The following is a 25,940-nucleotide window of genomic DNA, read 5'->3' as shown; positions in this document are numbered from 1 at the left end:
AGATATATAGAGAGAACATAAGCACATGAGATGATAAACATCACTTTTCATTAAGGAAATGAAAATTTTTAAAAAATAAGATAACACTACATGACTATTAGAATAGCTGAAGGTAGAAAATACAAGACCAACTTCTGGTGAACTGTGTAGCAGCAAGATGGTGGAATAATTGCATTCTTCACTGTTGTGTTGCAAAATGGCACAACTATGTAGGAGATAGTTTAGCAGTTTCTTACAAAGCTAAAAATAGAACTACCCCAGCAATTACACTCTTAGATATTTACCCAAATGATGTGAAAATGTATGTGCACACAAAAGTCTGCACAAGTATTTATATCAGCTTTATTCATAATTGCCAGACTTGGAAGTACCCAAGACATTTTTCAATAGTTGCATTAAACTACAGCAAGCCACATGATAGGATGAAAGGAAATCAGTTGTCAAGACATGCAAAGGTATGAATGATTCTTAAATGCAAATAAGGCAGTTTGGAAAGGCTACATAGTATACAAAATTCCCTTCATATAACATTCTGGAAAAGATAAAACTGTACAGATGATAATTAATCCTGTGGTTTATTTTGAATATTTGGCCTGGCCCTTCTCCTACCCAATTGCACTCAACAGTCAGGCTGTTGTGCTGTTACCAGCAAATTGCTATTGTTTACAGTAACATCCTTGGGATAGAGTTTTGTTTTCAAATAGCTACAAAGCCCTGGGAATGGAGTCTTTTTTCCCCCTGGATAGTTTTTATTTTTGTCACACTATGGGATACATTCTGAACATGGGGTTTTACAACACAGCTTCCAAGCAGATCACTAGAACCTATAGCTTGTAAGTGCCTGTTGCTCATGCCTACCATGTCACTGAGGTGGAATGTTAGGGAGGAGGGGAAGAACCCCAAGATAAAATGCCACAGACCATACTGTTCTAACTGAGGTTCAGTAGTATTTTTGGAATGGATGTTTTCAATTCTTTCTGTAATTTGGCTAATTTCCAGAGTTCTGAAATTGTTGGTTTTGGTTTTGTTGCTTGTATTTCCGTTGCTTCATAGAGAGAGAAGTTCACTGAAATCCTCATCCTCTGAATCCAGAATCAATCTCTCTATAAGCAGGGATCTGGATCTTCAGACATAAATATCCCAGGTGGAGCATAATAATGAATGCAGCAGGGGAGTGCTGGCTCGGTAAGTTTGTCAGTTTCTGCGACAGAGGAGCATTTAATATCAGTGTTAAGGGTCACATTTTGACCTGCAAGGAAGGGGAAAATCCTTCCATATTTTTCATTGAGCAATAACCTGGAAAAATGAATTTGTGAAAAAGCAATCTTGTAAGTATAAATGAATTATTCAAGGATGATTTGGTAAAGAAAGACAAGCTGGTAGTCTTTTAAACATGTACAGGATTAAACTGAAAAGTCATATGTCAGAGGGGTCAATGGGTGGGTAAGGAATTTCAAAAAAGACATTTCTTTAAGGAAAGCTTGATGGAATTTTGAGACTCATGAGCATGACAGGCTTATAGAAAGCTAAAATCAGAGAAGCTTTTAAGTTTGAGTCACTAGAGAAATTAATTCATTGATATAAATCAGAAATGGGTGTTGGTGGAGGAAAATGAATGGTGAGTTTAAATATTGACGGAATATGTAAAATTGAGAACATGAAACTAGAGTTAAATTAAAAGTTAAGAGTTTTTAAACACAGATTTGTAAATAAATAGTAAAATGTAAGAATGAATCTGAGAGAACATTTTTCAAAAGTGATAATTATAGACAAAGACCTTGCAACAGATGGAAAGTAAAATTTTGAACATGGGCAGAGTATGTGTAGCCACAGATTGTGGACAATTTGGTGAGTGCTATGAAAAGTGTGACAATTTATTGCAAGGATGCCACTTAGAGCATTTTTTTCATTAAATTTCATTTTTATTATCATATTATTGTTATACTGGGGGTATATTTTGACATTTACAAAAGTTCTTACAATATTTCTTAGATTCATCCCCTCTACCATTCTCTTTATCTCTCCTCCACACTTAGAATAGTTTCACCAGGTCCCATTTTTCCATTTACACACATGTGTACATGGTATTTCCACCATATTCACCTTCCTATACCATTTCCTTATATCCTCTCCCTTCACTGGTACCAACCCCTAGATGGGACCTATTTTATCTTCCTGTCCTCCATTTTTGAAAAAAGACATTTTCATTTGTTTATTTAAGGTAGCTATACAGAGAGTTTCATTATGGCATTTCCATGTATATGTGTATTATATCCCAAATTTCTTCATGCCCTCAATTTTTCTCCTACCTTAGGACCCTGCTTACAGTGATTTATACAGTTTTAAATATTCTATACAACATTTACATCAACCATATTCACCTTCTTTAAAACTTCTTTCTTTTACCCTCTGCCTGCTGTTAGTGTCCTTCCCTTAGCATAACCTGTTTTTCATTCTTGTTCTTCTTTCTTTAGGTGTCTGTTTATTGTTCAGTGGGATTTTTGCCTTGGTATTATACCAGTCCATACATTGTGCTTAAGTCTATGTAACCTCCCTCCACTGCACCTCCTCACCCTTTTCCCCATCCTATGTTGTTTAACAGTTTTCAATGTGTTTCTTTGTGCCTTGTTTCTACATAGAAGTGATGTATTCCACTAGTATTCACTATTTTTCTTTTCTTCTTTTCCTCCTCCCTTGGTCTCACTTTTGGGTACATGTTCTATATATATTTCTATTTATATATAATACTGCTTGTATTTGTACTGGGTCTATATTTCACCCATGAGAGAAAACACATGGCCTTGGCTTTCTGTGCCTGGCTACCTTCACTTAAGATGACCTCCTCAAGTTCCATCCATTTCCTTACAAATGACAAAATTTCATCTTTATGACTGAATAAATTTCCATTATATATAAATACCACATTTTTAAATCCATTCATCAGTCATGGGGCATCTTGGCTATTTCAATAGCTTAGTTATTGCAAATAATGCTTCAATAAACATGGTTGTGCAGGTGTCTTTACTGTAACCTGACTTACATTCCTTAGGGTGTATCCCTAGGAGTGTTATTGCTGGATAATAAGGCAGCACTATTTTTAATGTTTGATGAGACTCCATACTGTTTTCCATAGTGGTTGTACTTACCTACATCTCCTTCACCAGGCTATGAACATGTTTAATACATTTAGATGCAGAAATAATGATTGGATATGCAAAAGAGGGAACATAATTTAAAAAATTATGCCATTTTTAAAACACCCAGATTGCATCCTGGGACACAAAAAAAGATATTAATGACACAACTGATGACATCAAAATAATGTCTTGAGCTTAGTTGTTAATAGTAATAAAGGTAAAAAAGACACATTGCTGCTTTGTTCTTATAGAAAATTACATGCCTATTATAGAGAAGGAGATACTAAGTAGAACCAAGGTAGTGCTAGTGTATTGATGAACCACTGAGTCTTAATAAATTCTAGCAACTGTCGGCACTTCATTTGACTTCACATGTTTATTCTTTTCTTTCTTTCTTGTAGACATAGATGTGGCCTATAGTGAAGGAAGAATTGAAATTACTTCAGCTTTGAGGAATCAGAGCTAAAATGTTTCATAGGCCATGGTAAAAATTTTTGTAAGGTCTTCATGGGATAAAGTCATTATATTATAAATTTTTATTTTATATTTTATTGTTGCATCACTGCTTTGACATTTCTGACTCCTAATTATAAAGCACAAGTTACTAATTTTACTACAGCAGTAGTCGTTTTGATGTCATTAGATCTATAACTAGAATCAAAGAGTATCATAAATAATACTTCATTTGATTCTATTTTAAGTTAGAGGTCAAGTACGTTGGCAATTTTCTGTCACTTGAATTTGTTTAATTTTTCATTAAAATATTTGTTTTGTACAATTATGCTCTTTTCTTACATGTAATATAGCCTATTTTAGCATTACTGAACAAACAAGATCTGGCTAATATAATTCAATATAAACTCACAGTTCTATTACATCCTTGCCAGAGTATCATGATTTTACTTAACAATATTGATAATTTTGATACCACCTTTGAAAATACATACCAAATATTCTGGTAACTTTACTATATTATCTGAAACACTACCTCATACAGAATCTTCTTTCAGCAAGTTCGCATTTTCTTCAAATAAGCAAGTAGTGAACAGTGTTAGTTCTTATTTCATTGATTATATTTGTAGTTTCCTTTCTTCTCAGTTTCCCTGTAAAATAATCTTCACAAACTGTTGACCTTCAAAAGGAATTATAATGATGTCATCCCTGATATTTTTATTACTGAACAATAATAGAAAGAACTAAATATAGGTTCTTGCATGCTATTTTCTTTTTAAATTCTTGAGATGTAGTTTCTGGAATTTGTATTTTTACAATTTGCTAAATGTACAGTACAAAAATAGCTTACTTCTGCAGAGTAAATCTCTGCCAAGGACTTTTTGTTCTATCTTTATGATGAATGCAGTTACTTCAGTAAAAAAGCAAATTTTTCATTTCAAATGTTGAATAAGATGGTACTTAAAATAATGCAGTTGGTTAAAATTAGATGCTAAAGAAGGAAAAAGACATGCACACACATGAGTATATTTTCTGGTTCCATAACAGTTTCATTCCATTGTAAAGTATAACTGTGTTAATCACTTAATATATAAAAAGCCAAATGAGTCTTGGCATTTATGTTGCTCTGAGTAATGCCTTTTTCTTCATAAATACAAAGTATTAAACATACTCTTTGATAACATTATTGCATGTTAAATTAAGCCAGCCTTAATAAAAAAATACTTAGCAGTATAACTTAGTTTTGTTTTTCCTACTACAACTCTCTCCCTACATATACTGTGTGTCTTAAAAGATGTCAGTTGTAAACTCCGGGACTAACCCATCAAAGAGGATGGTGCAAATTCTCCAAATAGTTATAGCTTTCCCACTACACTATCTCTCAAGGGCTTTTACTCAAGAATTTTTTGGTTTTTTATTCATTGAAGAAAAAATTCCCATGAAACCCAATGCACAACCCCAGGTGAAAATGTTGATTTCTTCACAAACATTTGCGGCATACTTAAAGCAGCCTAGTGCTTGGGATGTTTTATCAGAGGAAAATTCTTTTCTGCTTCAAACCAGTTGGAAATTGCTGTGACTCTCATGTTTGGGTCACCCCAAAATTCATTTGTGGAAATCATAACTCTCATAGTAGTAGATTAGAAGATGGGTTTTGGTAGAGCTTTTAGGGGGAAGAACTTTCGTGAGTGAGATTATTGGTCTTACATAAGAGGACTTAAGAAAAACCTCAAATCCCTTCTACCATGTGAGGACACAGTTAAGTTGCTGTTGCCCATGAACTCAAAAGCAGTCTCTCACAGACACCAAATTTGTCTTAATTTTCAACTTCCCATCCTCCAGAAGGGTGAAAATTAATTTTGTTTATTTATATGGCACCCAGATTATGGTATTTTATTGTAGCAGTCCAAACAGACTGCAACACATACTGTGATAGGGAAATCAGTATTTTTGAAAGCATGATTAATAAACAAACTTTTCTCAGGACACCTAGAGGTGTCTGTTAAATGTGGCTTCTGTGTCCTTACACTGGGCTTAACGAATCAGCGTACCTAAATTGAAACCAACTACCATGCAGACTGTTCTATGAGAGCAGCTAGATAAGAAAGCAAGCTATAGAGCAGATGCTCTGTATTTTAACCATTTTTTGCCATCACAAACATTTATAATTGATTTGCTAATAGGCTTCATTAATAAATGTTTGTAGAAGGCTAGCTGATGTGTTCAGTTACCTCCCCAACCTGCCCACATTAATGTGTAATTCCTTATATGAATGTTGCTTCAATAAAATATTTCAATGACATTTGCTTGCATATTATTATTGGAATGATTTTGAAATATTTCAGTTATGTTATTTTTTCTGTTTTTTTTCTAAAAGCAATGCAATTTTTTTATCAATGTGCTAGCCATCAAGACCTGTTTCATATAACTAAGAGATTTTTGTTTTACATTGCTTGAGTATATTTGTCTGTCTTCACTCAAATGTATCAGCAAAGCAGTCACTTAATTTGCAAAGCCTAGTACAAAAACATGTGAAACACTTGTTCATGAATTATGATGCATTTAAAAATGAAGCAACAGAGTATTAAAACATGCATGCAAGACTGCACAAGTTGTCCAGGAAGTACTCCTTACCCATGTCCCTTACACTAGTGAATAATCAAAATATTGTTAAAAAAAGAAAACAATAAGAAAAGAAAGACTTCTTATTCTAAAATTAGCTTTTTATACATTATATACTTATTTCTGGTTATTAAACATCTGAAAAATTGTAACCTAAGTCATTCTGAGTTTGTAGCATTATGTCACGCTATTCTCAGAGTATTTAAAAGGACAGTTCTTGAAGTCACTTATGACAATTGTTTTCTTCAACCAATTACTTATTTTTACATGAATTTCCCATCTCCAAATAAGTCTAGACTTACAGAATACTGCTTGCATGCAATAAATGTTTAATTTGACAGATAAAATAAATAATAGAAGATATCCAGGTGGGACTTTGGCCACCAGTTAAGATAAAGCTAAATATCGTTCAACATGTTCATAGAGATTGAGTACAATTTTGCAAAAGAAGAATACTAAGGCAATACAGACAAAGTGGTGTTTATCACAAAGTTTCCTGCTTTTTCTCGTCTCTTGCCACTATGAATACATTTTTAACATTCCAGTGTGGCTAAATAAACATTCCTCTCACAAGTTCCACATGGAGACATTTAAATAACTGTGCAGTATGGGTAAAATAGAATAACCTTTAAGATCTTTGCCAGCTGGCACTGAAATGAACCTTCAAAATCATTGTTTTCCCTTTTCTGAAGGACTCCCTGAGGATTGCATTGAAAACAGTTCAGTCTTGCTGTCTAACACAGTTCATACATTACTTCAACCTACAATGACACAAAAGAATTTCTGTAGTGTATTAACTTGAAGGATACACAATGCACATTCAGAAGACAACTTTTGGGATTCAGGGTCTACCTGTATAATACATGTGCTAGAATCTAGCTCTTACTGACATTTACAGTGTATGCTATATTCAAGAAAAGCTTAGGAAAACCTATCATGTGGCCTTGTCTAGATATATGACTACATTTAATAAAATTATATCTCCTTAGTAGCTCAAACAGTTTCATCAAAAACTTACAGTGGAACTTCCTTTGCCATAGAAAGTGCCAGATTTTAGAGAGGAAATGACATTTAAAGTAGTCCCTTTCAAAATACTATCCTCTTTGGCCTTTCATTATTAATTTGATATATTTCTTTACATTATGTCTTTAAAGCCACATTTTATCTGATAATAACTTATGGAGAAGCCCTCATTTTTCAGACAAGTGATGTTAAAATACTTTGTCTTACCAACTAAATAATTTTTACAACTATTGTACTCCTTTAAACATTTATAGGAAAAATATGAAATTATTCCATATAACTTTATGTAGATGAAAAGATGCAATTTCCAGAACATAGAATATTGTCATCTCCAAAAATACCCCTGTTACATTATTTTTACAGTGTAGCCAGTTAAATCCAAATGCCAAAGCATTTTGTTAGCTACTGGCATCTACTTTGACACATGTGTGAATAAGCAATTCTCTATCAGGCATGTATCCATCATGTGCCTTTCCATTTATTTCTATTTAAATTCTCCTACATGATTTTGCTCAACTATAGTATATCATATGTTTAAAAATCTACCTTTGGTTACCCAAACATATAGCTGTTTAAGCACAATCTGAAGGATATTAATTTCCTACAGCTATAAGCCTCTAAAGGGTTTGGTTGACTATCATTTATTGATTTTAATAACAATTAGAATTAGTACACAATGGAATTAATTACCACTACTATTTTACAATGCTGATAATAATGGTGTTCTCATCATATTATTATTGAAATAATGGCAATAATATTGAAACATTTTTGTTATAATTTATCCATGAGTTTATTGATTTCTTTTAATTATTACCTAAATAAAACATAGTTAACATTATACTACAATTTTTAAAAATTTTATGACCATGAGCATGGAGAAATCATATACATTGTCATGTACATACAATTACCGTATATACACACACACAGAAATACATATACAATTTGCTAATTCTATGTCAGCATTATCACCCTCTTAGGTTTACACAGAAAAGTCATAAAGAGTCAGAAAAAATTATTTTAGTGTTCTGTCAGCTGACAACTCCAATTTCCAAATTAAGACATTCTCTCACTTGCAAAAGATCCTCATTGTCCAATGTCAATTTAAATGTCACAACTGCCTGAAACTTTTTCTGACCTAGAAGACATAATAATGTCATGTTTTTCACTGCTCCATTGCTCTATCTTTGTCAGAGAATATGTGTTGTCTAATAAATATTCTGGTCACCTATTTAATTTATTTAACTTTGTAAAATTGAGCACACATCTTATTTGTATATGTTGAATTAGTAAAATAATGAGTAAACAGAAACCCATTTCAATGTAAACATTTACAAAATGTATTAGTGATATATAAAGTATTTTAATTCCATAATAACATCCTTGAATTTGTTCCTATCTCTCTAAAATAAGGTTATTTACTCAACAGTCCAATCTATCATTACCTGTTATGATTATATAATAAACTGAGAGTTGTAACTTATAATCTGGAGGTGGTTTATCATAGCTTTTAGTTTTTAGTTGAAAAGCAATACAAAGTTATTGGCTGGAAGCATGTTATTGTGATTAAGATAACAGAGTGAAAGCTCAGACAGACTTTCTGCCACAGACTAAGTAAGCTTACGCAAATTACTTAGTCTATTTTGGTTTTTTCATCTATAAACTGGAATAATAACAGCCAGTTGTTATTATTAGATAAATTAACTTACACAGATAATAAAAATTAAATCATCAGTTATGTCTGTCTAGCATGTTGTAATTCTTTATATATGTCTTAGCTGGGGCCATCATAGCAAAATATTATAGACTACAATGGCTTAGACAATAGACCTTTATTTCCTCACAGTTATGGTGGTCCAAGATCAAAGTACATGTAGACCCAGCTATTCGTCCATGTTTGCACAACTTACTGCCTTCTTATATGTCTTCATATAAACATCTTAACCTAATTATCTTCTAAAGGTTTCATCTTCAAGCATCCTCAGGTTGGGGAGTAAGATTCAACAAGTGAGTGTTGAGAGAGTACAATCAGCCTGTAACAGTAAGTAAGATATAACTTCTGTTAGTATTACCACTATTATCACTATAACTAATAATACTTCATTTTACTTAATTCGTGTGTCCAATCTCTTAAACATAAAACGAGTCTGCAAAAGAGAATGTAATTGTGGGTAGAGATGTAAAACAAAACATAATAAAAGTGCAGATATAGTACATATGGTGAATAAAAAATTAGAGCATAATTCATAAAAATATCTCCAGTTTATGAGTATGCAGGCTAGCTGGCCCTTAGTACGAATTTTCAAAGATGACTGGGCAATTAATTCACATGGTTATTTTCCATGCAATCTCATCCTTTGAAATTATAATACACTGTGGCATCATTGTTATAATAATTATGTCCTCTTGTAGGGTTGATGGTCTATAGTGCAGCAGGTAAACATTGCCCCTTTTTATTTTTATTTCTGGTAAATGTAATTCATGAAAAGAACTTCACAAGTCTGGACCTAGGACTGTGCAGGCACACATGCATGTGCATGCACAGCTAATAGAGCATCACATCATGAGCACCATATGCTCTTTTCTGTTCTTTCTCTCCTTATTTGTGCTGCATCTGTTATTTACTGTAGAAAAATAAAGCTCAAGTACATTGAAAGATGTGTACATTCCTTGAAATCTCTATTTCAGCAAGGAATTTGTTTTTTCCTGCCTATATCCACACAACCTGGAAGAATGTCTGGCACATATGAAGTATTCAATAAATATATCTTAAATTAAGAATAATGTAATGCTATATTTGCATGTTTCACTTGTCTCTTGCCAGGCTTTTAAAGTATTGAATTTATGAGATAAAGAGCTGTGTCCAGAATTTAGTAAAGAAATGCCTCTAAATGATCAGTTCATTCATTAATTTACTTACTTTCATCTATTTATTATTAAGTACCTACAATGATAATGTCACAGCTTTTGTGAATAATTGTCATATTTTTGTTTATTCACTAATAATACCTATTCGGTTATATGACTAAATGATCTATACCTGGAGCTAAATCATATTAGATGAATTGCAATATGTAGAGAAAGAACATTCAATTTCCAATAATCAATCTGAATCTGTCTGAGTTAAGTTAGTAGGCAGTAACATTATTTTCACAGCATAGCCATTATTGTATTTCAGACAGCATCATCTAGATTCATTTGAGGTATGGAAAATCTACTTTCTTGGTTTCATAAAGACATAAATCCATTCTGGAATGTAAGAATGAACAGTGAAATCGCTGCTTTCTTTATTGTTCTGGGTAAATTCTTTAAAAAACTCTCTTATACAGTCTAGACATAAATTGGTACCTTAGCCATGTACTGTTTTGAAGCCATGTGTAAGAGTCTAAAAATGTGTCTCTTATAAATAAACATCACCTTTTTCATTAAATTATGAGTAAACTTAATTATAGTCAACTGCATTTATTCAGTTTACAACTAAACCAACTTTTATGAGATACAGAACAACTTCCAAAACTAAAGTTCTCCTGCTGGTCCATAATCCCCAAAGTAATTATCATTCTGCTATCAAGTACCATATATTGGTTTTACCTGATTTTGAGTTTCCTATGAATGGAACTATGTACGATACATTATATTGAGTATAGCTTATTTTAATCAATATTATATCTGTGTAATAGTTAGCTTTTTATTTCTGAGACAAAATACCTGAAATAAACAACTTAAAGATTTTTAAGACTTTTTAAGGATTTTTAAAAGATTTTTTGACATTTTAAAGAATTTTTTAAGATTTTTAAAAGATTTTTTAAGACAAAGACTGATTTATTGTGGGTGGCTCACAACTTCAGATGTGTCAGGAGGACCTACTTGGTAGAGCATAGCTGTTCACATCATAGAAACCAAGAAACAGGGAAAACAAAATTGAATATTGGAAGGGGCTAGGGCAAGATGTAACTCCTAAAACCATAATTCTAGTGACCTACTTCCTCTGACTAAGAAGTTGAGTAGTGTCACCCTCATTTCTGCCCCATTCTTCTGAAAAGGAGAATGCTCTAATTCCCCACCTCATACACTTCATCACCTCCCAGTAATTACAAAGTGCTACGAATCCATCAAGGTCACAATGGACTGGCATATTTGAATTATATATAACTATTTATGACAGAGAGGGAGAATAATCATCTCTCAAAATGCCATCTATAAACCCTGGCTTCTCTTTTTTTGTGTGTGTGATACTGGGGTTTGAACTCAAGGCCTTCACCTTGAGCCACTCCACCATTCTTTATTTCTGGTGATTTTTTCTAAGATAGGCTCTTGTGAACTATTTGCAAGGTTTGGCTTCAAATTGTGATCCTCCTGATCTCTAAGTCCTGCGTAGATAGGATCACAGGCTTGAACCACCAGTACCTAGCTCTGGCTTCTCTTTTAATTGGTTATCTACCTGTAGAAACTATTGTCCAATAGTGTTCCAAAGTGGTATGTCAAGCAAGGTACTCTGCCACCATCAATGTACAAGAGTTCCATGTCACTTCACATCTTCATCAATACCTGGATTTTGCTATGGACTGAATGTATGTGACTTCTACAATAATGTGCTGAATCTCTAATCTCCAAAATAATTCTGTTTGGTGATGGGTCATTTGCTAGATAACTAAGTTATGATGATAAATCCCTAATCTTGAGACTAAAGCCCTAATCTTAGAATTAGAGCATTCTTCTTTTTCAGAAGCATGGGGCAGAAATGAGGGCGACACTACTCATTATTCCTCTGAGTGACCCACTTACAAGTTTTTGTTTATTAGTACTTTAACCATATGCTGTGCTCTATCAGGAGGAAATTTCTCCATAATGGAGGTAAGGAAGCATATGTTCAGAATAAAGGACATGCCTTAAGGCATCTCTTAGTATTACCAGGTCCTGCAATTAAGGTCCATGGAAAATTAAAACAAGCCAATTCAGACAGGACTAATGATGGCACAGATAACACTGGAATTAAGATTTGGTTCACACTACCAGGTCAAGAACTATTGCTGGCTGACATACTTGCTGAAGGTCAAAGGAATATGGAATAGGTAGTGGAAGAAGTAGTTCATACTAGCTATGACCATGTGGCTGTCACTGTAATCAAGGTGGATGTGTTCTTCACATATCTTTTCTTCCTTCTCTTATTTCCTTATTATGGAACCTAAAAAGTATGACTTTATGTTCTTCCATACCTCCATTGTGGAACAGAAGTCCAATTTCCTCCTAGTAGTCAGGCTCCATCACAGCACAAAGTAACTTCTTTGTCTGCTCACTAGGGGCATGAAGAACCTAATGTTCTAAGTATTGGTTATTACTTCCAATTCAATGGAATTGTTGAAGCTTCTTCTGGTGGAGGCATTCTTCCCTTTGGAAGTAAGATTTCCAGGACACCAAAGCATATGATCAAGGGAACAGGAAGCAAAATGTGTTATTAGTTTTGTTTCATAGTATGTAAATTATGAGATACAAAGAAGAGTATACATTCTTCAATGGCTTTACCCTGTCTTCTGAGGAAGGAGTTGATGTGTATTTGGTTAGTTATACAACATTAGCAGAAATTATAACCTTGTTGTGTGTGTATTTGGAAATTAAGTAAGTTTTAAAGAGACGCATATATGTTCTATGTCAATAAGAGGTAGACTGTTGATTTTTAATTTTATGTGTCAATTACTCTCAGCCATCAGATATCAGGTATCTGATTAAACATTATATTTGGATATGTGTGGAAGGGCATTTCTGGAACAGATTGTCATGTGAATTGTGGAGTAGGTAAAGTAGAAGGCTCTTCCCAATGGACATTAAAGAAAAAAGAAAAAGTGGAGGGAAACTCTCTGTTTATTGCTTGAACTGAGATGCACATCATCTTTGTCTTTGGTTCTTTTAGTTCTTAGGCCTTCAGACTTAGACTAGAATCTCCACCATCATCTCTGAGGCTCAGCCCTTAAAATTGTACCATCAGTTTTCTTGGGTCTCCAACTCCTAAATGGCAGATCATAGAATTTCTAAGCTTGCACAATCACTTGAGCTAGTATCTTATGATGAGTCTTTTTCTAGATATAGATTTGGCTGCTGTCTCTTTCTAGGATAAATGTGATATATCTGTATGTGTCTGTAAATCTATTTATACTATCATGTCTATTCTGTTGCTTCTATTCCTGTGGATAATACTGAGTAAAACAGAATCATACATCCTTTTAAGATTCATCATTATAGTTTCCTACTGATATTATATTTTTAATTTGATTCCTTAGATGAGTTATGGTGTTGAGCACCTTTACACAAATTTATCAGCAATCTATTTTATTGTCTGACAAAAGCCTTTTAATGTCCTTTGCTAATGTTTAATTTTGTTAAACCTATCATTTGTTAATCTATCATTTGTTAATTTGTTAATCTATCATTAAAACAGATTTATTATGGACTTCTAGGTATAATAATTTTTGTTTTTACACTCTGTTATTGGTCTGTTTTGATGAATGAAAGAACTCTTTAATTAAGAAATCAAAAAATATTATTTTTTACAGTTAGTATTTTTGTGCCCTACTTACCTGATGTGTGCCGATCCCAAATCTATGAAGATATATGTTTTCTTCCGGAAATTTATTATTTTTCTTTAAAGATCAGTCTATGATCTACCCTCAATTAACTTTTATAGATAATGTGAGATAAATAGCTAGCTTTTATTTGTCCCATGTGGATATCTAACTGATCTTAAACTATTAATTGAAAAGCCCATCTTTACTCCTACTGTGTTTCACCATCCACTTAGAGTAGATTAAAAGATGATATATAATTGGGTCAAAGAAATACCTATTCTTCTTTTTTATGAGTCAATTAATTTATTGGTATCCCAATAGCATAATGTTTTAATGAATTAAATTTCATAATTATTGATGCCAGAGTAATTTAATTTCAACATTTTCCTCCTAAAGATTGTCTTGAATTATGTTAGAGCATTGCCTCTCCATATGAAATTTAGAATGAGCTTGTCTCATTCACACACACACACGCACGCACACACACAGGCACACCTGTTTGTAATAAATATCATTATAGGCACAAAATGAAGCTTTTAAGGCTGTTCAAGGAATTTATGTTATTACCTCAAAAAATTCATCAGCATCTTGAAGTATATTTCTTTTTCTGATTACTTATTTTTAGGGAATTATACCCACTCTCCCTGTGCTTTCTTTTCACTATGAAATTTTTCTATAATTTTCTGCACTATCCTTCCAATCTCTTTTAGGATAATGAGTTTTCTCATTTTAAGCATGATGAATTAGTATGTCGTATCACTTACTATGCATTGTATATTGGGTAGTACACATAGTAATTATCAAGTATAAAATGTATAGAATTAATAATTTTAAAGATAGACAAATTATAATTTTATAGGCATTGATTACTTTAAACAAAGTGGAAGGAATCAATTCTGCTGACTTTTTCTACACATTTTTGCAAAATACATTTAATTCCATCTAAAACAACTTAAACACTAAATTAAATGCATTATTGTACATCTCTACAATTCACTCTTTGCTTTACACACTGGAGTGTTATTTGATTTTTTATTATATGGTTTGCTGGTATTAATAGCAACAAAACACATTTCTTTTCTCTATAAAGCTCCAACAAGATTTTTTCATCACTGTACAAATATGTAATATCTTTTAATATAAAAGGAATATGTTGCTACTGAAATTATTTCCCGTAAGGGTGATTGAAATCATTGAGGGGGAAGACAAATCTTTGTTTTGAAGGCCTAGCCTGGTATCTGAACAAGAAATATTTATTATTTAAATAATTGCTGACCTCAATTCAGAGAAGTTTAACTTTGTAGTTTCTGGAAAGTCTCCCATATCCATTGTAGAGAAGTAGAATTTCTGTAAATTTATACCCAACTTTAGATACTTTGTTCCTTTGTTTTTAATCATAGAATAACAATTAAAATAAAAGTATGATTCTTTAGCTAGTGCACTTAGGGAATATTTGAAGCCAAAAGATGTTGAAATATTAGTGAATGTATATATCTATATGTATATATATTTATTTATTTTTATATAATTATTTTGATGGTACTGGGATTTGAACTCAGGGCCTCACACTTTCTAGGTAAGCATACTCTTAAGCCATGCATCCAGTCCTTTTAACTTCAGTTATATCAGATAGCATCTCATGTTTTCTGTTCAAGCTGGCCTCAGACCGTGATCCTCCTTTCTATTCCTCCTGCATAGCTGACCAACTTTTTGTTCAGGGTGGCCTTTGAACTATGTTCCTCCCAATCTCTGCCTCCCAAGTAGGTAGTGTTTCACATATTAACTACTACACCTGGTATGTTATTTTAACTACAATGCATCCTCACATTTACATTGCTAACTCATCATTTTGCTTACTTGCTTACATTCTATATCCTACAGCTAACCAAGTAACTTTGGCTTCAAAAGGAAGCAGATCAAAGTAAAATTTGAGGTACAGAGTAGACTGAGCTAAAAAAAATCAATGAAGATACAGGAACAAAATGAAGCATATAAATGGTATTTGAATTAAAGGCAGATCACTGTGAGAAAGGCTTACTGGTAACAGACCCCCAAAGTTATTATCACATGAGTGATAATATTATCACATGAGTGACATGGCAGAAGGGTCACTTGGGTAGCCTATAGATCCTCATGTAGACTAAGGAGTAACATCTTAACCAAACTTCTAAAAATGATGCTTCTTCATAGGAAATTCTGGCTGAAGTATTGGACTAGTCGCTTACCAAAAGTTGATTGTATAAGAAATGAAATTAATACTTCTTATACTACTTCCTGTATGATAAATGCCATAATGATTCCTGGAAATATTATTGGTGTACATTTTTTTGTGTGTGGCTTGCAACTTTGGTAAGGTTCACAGCCTCAAAATTAATGCTTTCATTTCTGGTGATCAGTATTGATTTTACGACACTTTCTTAAGATTTATGATACTGTCCTACATGGGACTAAAACATTAATGTATCTTACACAAAACTCTGTTTTCTTGTTTCTGTGACTCTTATTGAGGGAATTATATAGTCTCGTGGGCAGATAATTTGCATTATATTGAAAAGAATTAACTTTTTTTCATTTACTTTAATGTAGCTAGGTTGTTAATTTGTAGTATGTTGGTGGAAAAAGCCACAGCAGGAAGCTTTTGGCTCATACTGAGATATGTAAATTACAGTAATAATCTTTGCATTAAAAGTGACAAAATAAACTTAATGGGTCCAACCCTACAGTTCTTATTCTGAAGTAAAAAAGAAAAAGAACTTTATGAATAAAACTGGAAATGTTCAACTAAATTGAATTGGGCTGTTTCCGTAATTATATTCCTCTAGTTATTCTTAGAACTCTTCTATAAAATCAGTGGAAAGATTCAAAATAATCTGGCCTATTCGTGGCCTGAGGTTTTGTGTCAACATTAATATGAGTTTTAGAGAATAAATATCTTATGCATATGACTATATAACACACTGAAAGCCTGCTTTTCCTTTATTTAAAAAGAAAGGCACATATGGACTTCTGTATTACAGGGGGATGAATAGATTTCTAAATATGAATATTTCATTCTCTTACAGCTTGTCACACTATCTGAAAGTCTCAGCATCCATAAGGTGTTTTTGAAGTAAGATTGGTACTGTCTCAATTCAATCTTTGTTAAACTATAAGCATCTTGAGGAAAGGGGAAAATAGGAACACCTGTCTGCTAAAATGATTTTGAATGACTTTCAATTCCGAGTTTAGTCAGGCAAGAGGGACGGAAGCACCCTACTGCTGCATGGAAAAGAGAAGAAAGGGACATATGAGTTGTGAGCTGTTGCCCAAGCGCGGCTGCAGTGGAGCAGTGTCTAGCCATGCTCAGGCCAGGGGATGAAGTCTGGTGAATGCCATGAGGTATCACTTCTCTACTATACAGTTTATCTTGACCTTGTCCTATTCATAACACTTTGGTGTTAATAACAAACAACTAAAAAAAACCCTAATAACAATGATAATAGCAATGGTAGAATTTTTAGAGCAATCTATTTTTGAAATTCAAAGTACTGACATAAATTATCTCAATTTACAGGAACAAGTGAGGATATAAGAAATTACAGAACTAGTAACATGAAGGTTTCCCAAAGAAGGCATTATTTTACTCTGATGCTTACTCAAGAAATGAGCATATTCTGTAGAAGGCTAGAACTATTAATATACTTAATGCACCATTTTGCATTCATTATTAAAATACTACATTCTCAAAAGTTGCATGCCTAAAAATTTTTCAGTACCAGTTTAACTTCTGTCACCGTAATGACTTTTTGAGTATTATTGTGCTTGAAGACAAAAGAAAATAACGGAAGAAAATCCAAGGTGACTTTTCCTCCTTTAATGCTTAAAAGAGTATTTTTTGAAACTCTGCTATGGTGCTCAGAGGTAAATGGTTTCTACTTTTAATGAGAATTCCAGCACTGCCAGAGCAAGTTCAAGCACATTGCTTTGCTGGTTGTTTATGGCTATTGTGTGTTCCGAATGTGTGTATGTGTGCTCTGATTGGTTGGCACTTATTGTACCAGTTGTTATATACAGTATTTTAAATAACACCCCAGAGAATAACTGACAGAAAACTTGGAAGTAATTGTCACCTCATCCAAAAATCCAATTATGTGGGAACCTGTATGGTAGTTGTGGGAAAGCTGTTATATGTATTCGATATGAGAAGCAGCTGCCCACTTTAGTATTGCTCTCTAGAGAAATAACAGCTCGAGGATGCCCAAACTCTTGTAAGAATAAATCGAAATACTTATCAAGTTTTCCACACTTGGTACTTGCTTACACTAGTAATGTTTTAACACATCGAGGTACATGCAAATATTTTTCCAATTATTTTGTAGTTTTCACATTTTCATACAAAGTAACAATTACTCTGCATTTAATAGAAAAGAATCTCAGTCTCCAAATCCTGTTTACATTAGTCCAGAAAAGTAGTCTAAAGAAATTCTCTACCCCCAAGCACCATCAAAAAATTATTAAATATCTATTAATATTCAAATTTCTATGATACTTGATTGGAATGATTAAGAAAATACACTAAAATATATTCTTGTTTTACAACATCTTTCAATACATGGAAAAATGTATGCAATGTATCTTGATTTACTTGTATACTTCCTCAACTAGCAAGCTGCAGAAAAAACATTTTATTTTTTAAAAGAAAGTGCTAAGCAGATCATTAGAAAATACCTCATGACTCTGGAAATAATAATGAGGTTGAAATGCATTTATTGAACAATATTTATCGAATACAATATAAAATAGACAGAAAAAATATCTGCTTTGAAACAGAAGTAATTCTGATGTAATCTCAGATATACCAGCTTAGTGTGCTATGCTATGGGATTCCAAGAGGAACAGCCTCCTGTGGTGGGGGATGGGAGCTGTGAGAAATGGAACTAGAGGGAGGCAAGGTAAAGATGAAAGGGAGCCTTGTATGGATGCCATGAAGAAGACTGAGCTTTACCTTGTATGTGCAAACACCTACAGATTTAGAGTATGATGGTGTCCTAGGTAGATTTTGGTTTTAGATATTAAGTAATACTTTTATGGACTGAGAATAACAGCCCTGAGTTGGTGAATTAATTAAGGGCTCATTCTTGTTGTCTTATCATATAGCTGGTGTTAATTTAGCATAGCTGAGTTTTAGTTAAAAATATTTCATATATATATATATACACAATATATATATAACATTTGCTTGGACCAATTAGCTTGAGTATACAAATCAGGTTGAATTCATTTCAGTAGACTTAATTCAAATGGCTGTTTTGGGGGGAGATCTCTGCAACACAAAGTCCTCTCTTAGAGGCTTACCTATTTACAACTGAGTGGTCTCTGGTACAGGGCTGCATCGATGACTATTTCTATTCTCAGACCTCTTTGAGACACTCACAGAGTTTACTTTCTTTGCAGGCCTTGCCTTACCACTGCCATGACAAAGGGTTCAATGAGAGAATTCTTGTCTATGCTAAACTGCTGTCCTCCAACATGGATTTGATTTTAGGAAACAACCAACAGCAACTGTGCATCAGCTTTTCAGAGAAACATACAATACTCTTGGGTGTTTTTTAACAATGCGTGGTTGTAAGTAGACACCTGTTTTTATTCTTCAAAATCTTCTAGAAGAGGAGTTACAAAATATTTTGGTGTTGCTGGATTGTTTAAATAAGCATATAGTTTCAAAGTATACTTATTTAATAGATAATATTTGTCATGCATTGAGTACCTGCTGGACATTGTCCTAACCATTTCATACATGTATCCTCTCATCTACTTCTTCAACAATGTCAGGTAGTAAGTGGATTTTTTTAAATGTGTGTGTGTGTGTGTGTGTGTGTGTCTGTTTTACAGAGAGTAGGACTCATACTTAGAGAACTACCTAAATCACATGGATTTCCTTTTTCTGTAGTGTTTATTCAAAAGTGAGATGCCTAGCTTGGACTCTTGCTAAGTGTCTCTCTTGAAATCATTTATGCATTACAAGATAGACCCAGACGTAAAAGCTTAGGTAGAGTGTTAAAAATAGAATGAAATGGTAAACTGAAAAGAGTAAGAATTAATTAATTAATCACAGGAAAGCGGTCACAGCTGTTTTGGATCATGCTGGATATATTTCCTAGAACAAGCACAATTATTTAGAACAGAAAGCAGGAGCAGAGACATTGATTGAAGCTGTGGGGGGAATATTGGTAGGCAGAATATAATTGCTCATATTTTTTATTTGTATTTTTGCATTTCCTTATTTCTTTTTCCTTTTGTTCTTTAATAATGCTCAGGACTTTGCATGAAACACAATTTTTTCATTGCTTATACAGTTAGCCTGGTCTTAGGGCTTGTCTCATTAGGAAGCCGTAATCACTTTCCAATATCATTATAATTTCCTCAGAAACCAACAGGGGTATCATAATCATAGAAATATGGCTTTAGTAGAAACAGATGAAGTAAAAGATAAAACACTTATTTTTTGCAAATATTCCAAGAAACAAACTAAAAGAACAATTAGGAACAGTTAAGTATAAAGCAATACCCCTGCTACTAGCGTGGGTTTTTTAACAGAAGTCTCCATTTGGGGTTACCTATTAGCATCCCTCTAAGACGTGCTAATTTCTGTTAGAAACAAAGACAAAATTACCCTTAGGTTCAGAGCCTTGTAGGAAATAAGCTACTAGCATTTAATGCCATTCTTTTATTTTTGTAAATTTGTTTTTACTTTCACTTTGTGGCAAGTGATACCAGATTTCCATGGAAAATACCAATATATTCAAATCTCTTTAGTACATTGCTTAACTAAAGAATGTGAGTTTACTGAAATATTAATTGAATATTAATTCAATCCTGCAGTTGACCCTTGATTATAACAAAACCATGGGCTTGGCAAAAAGTGAAGGTGATTTTAGATAGTTGATCAATAGCAACACAGATGAGCCTGGAGAACATTATACTAAGTGAATAAGTCAGAGACAGGAACAAAAATGCTATGTAAACTCGTGTTTGTGGAATTATAAGACAGTTACATACATAGAAATACAGAATACAATGGTGGTTACAGTGGTGAGTGGTGAGGAAGTGGGAGAGCTGTAGGACAATAGGTATAACTTGTAATGATGCAGAATAAGTCTAGGGATCTAATATACAGTATGACTGCTAATAATATTGTATTACATATTGAAAATTTACTAAGATAGTGGATTTTAAGTGGTCCCCATAAAAGAAGTGGTAGAGAAGGTGATTACTTTGTTAAATTGCTTAGCTATAGTATCATTTCCCAGTGGATATGGAAATTAAAACATCATGCTATTATAGACCTTGGTTTTATACAGTTACAAAAAAATTGGCAAGTGAAAAACATTTTCTAGGGCTAGTTAACTGCTCCATAAAGGTTTTATTCAAAGTTGGTTTCATTAGTGCATACAACAGCACTCTTTTTGAGAGCTTGTTTGGAGGTTCTAGCAGGGGAGCGCAGCTACTCACATACCCTTGACAGAAGAACGGTCCTCCTCTATGGGGATGATCTTTGGGAGGGACGCACATGGAGTGGTGAGAGGAAGGGGACACCTGCCTAGCCAGCCAGATCAGCCTAATCAACCCTGGCGATCAATGGAGTGATAGATGTCGCAGCCAGATCGCCCTCACATCCAACAGCACTCTTTTTGAACCAATATTTGTCCTTATGTATTTGTTTACAATGTAAATAGGTTATAAAGCTTAAGAATCTTAATTATCAAATTTTCATTCATAATTGGAAGATTACCTATTTAATTTCCATAATTGGAAATTAAAGGATTTGTCTTTTCAGTCAATTTTTATAATTTTTTAAGTTAGCATATAATAGTTGTGCAAAGGGATAATTTGTGATAATTGCATATGTGCTTACAATATGTCTTACCCCTTCCACGGTACAGTGTGGATTAGAGATAGATAGAGTCCTGATACCAAGAAAGTGCTGTAGAGACCATGATTGTTATGCTAGTCTACTTAAAGCATGTTAAGATTCCACCTCATTACTGTTAGAATAGCTACCATCAAGAACACAAACAAATGTTGGTGAGGATGCAGGGGCAAAGGAACCCTCATAAACCACTGGTGGCAATGTAAATTAGTACAACTACTATGGAAAACAATATGGAGGCTCCTCAAAAAAACTAAAAATAGAACTGCCATATGATCCAGCAATACTACTCTTAGGGATACATGAAGGAATGAATCTGGTTATAACAAAGGCACCTGCACATTCATGTTTATTGCAGCGCTTTTCACAATAGCTAAGCTATGGAAACAGCTAAGATGCTCCACTACTGACAAATGGATTAATAAAATGTGATATTTATATAAAATAGATCTTTACTCAGCTACAAAGAAGAATGAAATTTTGTCCTTTGCAGGTAAACAGATGGAAGTGGAGAACATCATCTTAAGTGAAGTTAGCCCGGCTCACAAAGCTAAAAGCCACATGTTCTCTCATATGTGGATTATTGACCTAAAACAAATGCAGCAATATTATGAAAAACTGGTCACACAAGGAAGGTCACATATAAAAGGAGTAGGGTAAAAGAAGGAAACTAGAAAGATGAATATGGTTGATATACTCTATACACAGGTGACTGTAAGAATCTTAAACCAGCTGAAACCACCATAAGAAAGGGACAAAGGTAGAATGAAGAAAAATAGAGAAGATGAATCAACTGGGGTTCTAATACATATATACATAGAAATGTCACAAGGAAAGTCCCTGTGTAGCTACCTTATCACAAACAACCAAAAATGTCATTTTTTTCTTCTTTCTTCTATAAAATCAAATAGGAGGGAGGAACAAGTCCTGCCAGATAGGGGAATTGGTACCAGTGGGAGGGAGAGGTCACAGAGGAAAGTGGGACGAGGAAAAATACAGTACAAGAAATGTGTACACGTGTATGTAAACGCAAAAATGATACCTGTTGAAACTATTCCAGGATTGCAAGGTGAGCAGGATGAAGGAGAGTGTTGGATGGCATGAATTCAAGAATGATATATTTGATACATTTTAAGAACTTTTATAAATGCCACAATATACCCTCACCCAGTACAATAATTTAAAAAAACAAATAACAACAACTAAAACAAATTTGACAAAGGGCTCCAACATGGTTGACTTAACAGAGCTGACTTTCAGAGATGCATGAGCTGGAAATAAAGCTAGGAATATATCTTCCAAATGAGGTTTTGTGAAGGAGGTTTTGTATCATGTGTTAGTCTGTTTATTTTCTCAAACAAAGTACCACAGGCTGGTTTAAACAAGATAGTTATTTCTCAAGGCTGAGAAGCCCAAGAAAAACGTGCTCATAGATTAGTGTCTGGTGAGAGCCCACTTTCTTTACTTATGAGGAGTCACTTCCTCTCTAGGTTTTACACAGCACATAGCCCTTCCTTAGGGCATGAAATGGAGAGAGAAAGAGAGAGAGAGAGAGAGAGAGAGAGAGAGAGAGAGAGAGAGAGAGAGAGAGAGAGATGTTACATTTCTCCTCTTTTCATAAATTCACTGATCTTATAAGGGTACCACTTTCTAATGTCATCCAAAACTACTTACATACCAAAGGCCCCAGCCATTGGAGGGTAGAACTTCAGCATATGAATTTGGGGGTGACACAAAAATTCAGTCCGTAACATGTAACATTACAACTATCCAGTTTTTAAACAGAAGTCACTTTATTTTGGCAAAACTGGGGTTTTAACTAAAGGGCTTCACCCTTACAAGGCAAGCACTCTACTGTTTGAGTGATATGTCCATCCCTTTTCTGCTCTGATTAGTTTTTATTAGTATATAATAATTGTAAGGGGGCTATATTGCAACAATTACAAATGTGCTTAAAATATATCTTAATTAGATTCACCCCCTCCATAGTTTGCTTCATCTTTCTCCCCTCCTTCTTAGAAGAATTTCAACAGTTTTTATTATTCTACTTTCACATATGAATACCAAATACATCCACCATATTTGCCCTTCTTCTCCCTTTCCTTATACCTTCTCCCCTTCTACTGGTACTCACCCTCAAAAAAGACATGCTTTACCTTCCTGTCCTCCATTTTTTAAGTGTATATTGATAGTCAAGGGTGTTCACCTTGGTATTTCATTCTGCTTTATTCAGGTTAATCCCCTCCATTTCTTACTCTTTTTCTGTTGTTCTGATTCCCTATTGTTCAACAGCTTATAGTGCATCACATTACATTAATTTCATGTGCAGATGCAGTGCTGCCATGTTTTTCGCTTTCTAACCTTCTCTTTCCCTTTCCTGCCTCCCTGTTGACCCTTAAGACAGACCCACTAATGCAATGTTCTCTCTCTCTCTTTCTCTCTCTCTCTATATATATTATATGTGTGTGTATTTATGTATATAAAATCATATATGTATTTATGTGTACATTTATCTTATAGCTATATCTTCCATATATAGGGAAAACATGTAACCTTTGACTCTTTGATCCTGGTTTACTTCTCTTAACATAATGTTCTCCAATTCAATCCATTCACATGCAAACAGTACAATTCTTTGAAGATGGGGCCTTGCATTTTGATCCTCCTGTTATGCTTCCCATGTCCAGCTTTTTTCAGCTGAGATGTGTTCTTACAAACTTTTCTCTGGTCTGGCCTGGAACCACCATCTTCCCAATCTCAGCCTCCCAAGTAGCTAAGATTACAGGCATGAAACTTTAGCATTGGGCTTGAGATTTCTGGTCAAATACAGGGAATCACCATGAAGAACATTTTCATTTTACCACTCAAAATAGTTAGAATGTGAGAAATAAAATTTATTTTATAATATTTTATGTTATCCATCTCATTTTTCTTTGACAGGTCCATTACTTCTGTCCAGAATAATAACTGAATGTTATAAAAGATATTGAGTAGCTAGAATTTCTCCATAGGCTAATTATTTTTATGACTAAATTAACATGAATTTAGTGGATTGATTTAATTCTACCATATTTAAACACTTTGGCAAGAGCCATGATGTAGCTTCCTATATATTTCTTTTGTACATATGAGAAAGATGCATTCCTTTTCCTATCAATAACAAATGTTTTATTGTTTATTTTTTGAGAATATTAACAACCTATTTTTTACCTCAGCAAACCTATTGATTTTTGTGTAGGTGCTGTATTATAAGACATTACATTGAATATTTTTATTGAAAAGTTTTTCGATTTATTTCCTTGGGAATTTTTTGTGTATACACATATTGTAAAAGTTAATGGGCTTTAAAACTCCCTTTGTATCTCTTATTTCAATTTCATTGTAAATGTGTAAAACATGACTTTCAAAAGCAATGTTGAAAACAATGATAAAAAGAGATATCTTTCTAGGGTTGCTAATTTTAATAGAAATTGGTATTTAATCATTTATTATTATTCTCTTTGTTGAAAGTCAATTTACCTTATTTATTCATTACTATTTTGTGATGCTGGGGATTGAACCTAAGCCTTGTATATGATAGCCTATATTTCCTACATTAAGGAAATCACCTTCCTAGAAAAGAAATTTATTTTAAAAAGTGATTTTCCTTTAAATATTTTGAATGGGAATCTGTATTCTAGTTTATCCAATAATGTTAGGCAAACAGCTAGAGAAAAAATGATTTTATTTAACTTACCAGTATAGTAAGCTACTTAAATTATTTACTTATTCTAACATTATTTAAACTTAATTTTACTGTACTAGTATGCTCTCTATGTAATTTACTTATGTGAATGACTTCATACTTCTTTTAGAAAATTGCTGTACTAATAATTGTTAAATCATGCTTCTATTTCTGTGCTAATTATATCAGTAATGCATATCTTTTTCTCATTTTATGATTAATGTGACTTGTAATCTCATGACCTGGAATTGTTTATAAAATGCCAATTAATTTGCTCTTTGGGTAAAGAAAATAATTTATCAATGACAATAAACATTTTTGTAAGTTTCTCAATATTATTCTCAGCTATTGATGCATTGATGTCTCTGCAATATGTAAAACTACCTATTTGCTTAGAAAGTCACCCATTACATTGATGTTTTCAACTTCAGCACAAATTAATCATATACACCATTTTATGCAACTTATTTTATTTATGGGTTTTTTTTTAATTTTCTTTATTTAGATTA

General features: G+C 33.3%; 1 long non-coding RNA gene across 1 annotated transcript; it reads left to right on the top strand.

Annotated features, from left to right (window-relative positions):
* The first annotated feature begins 941 nt into the window (after positions 1-941).
* LOC141423251 (uncharacterized) lies at positions 942-25,940 on the top strand. Its single transcript, XR_012447971.1, has 5 exons — positions 942-1,185; positions 3,539-3,621; positions 9,201-9,279; positions 19,232-19,402; positions 22,201-25,940. It is a non-coding gene; the product is annotated as an uncharacterized lncRNA (long non-coding RNA).

Source organism: Castor canadensis, chromosome 1, assembly GCF_047511655.1.
Source record: "Castor canadensis chromosome 1, mCasCan1.hap1v2, whole genome shotgun sequence".
Taxonomy (NCBI): domain Eukaryota; kingdom Metazoa; phylum Chordata; class Mammalia; order Rodentia; family Castoridae; genus Castor; species Castor canadensis.
The sequence above is the reverse complement of the archived record's forward strand: the minus strand, read 5'-3'. Positions and strand labels throughout refer to the sequence as shown.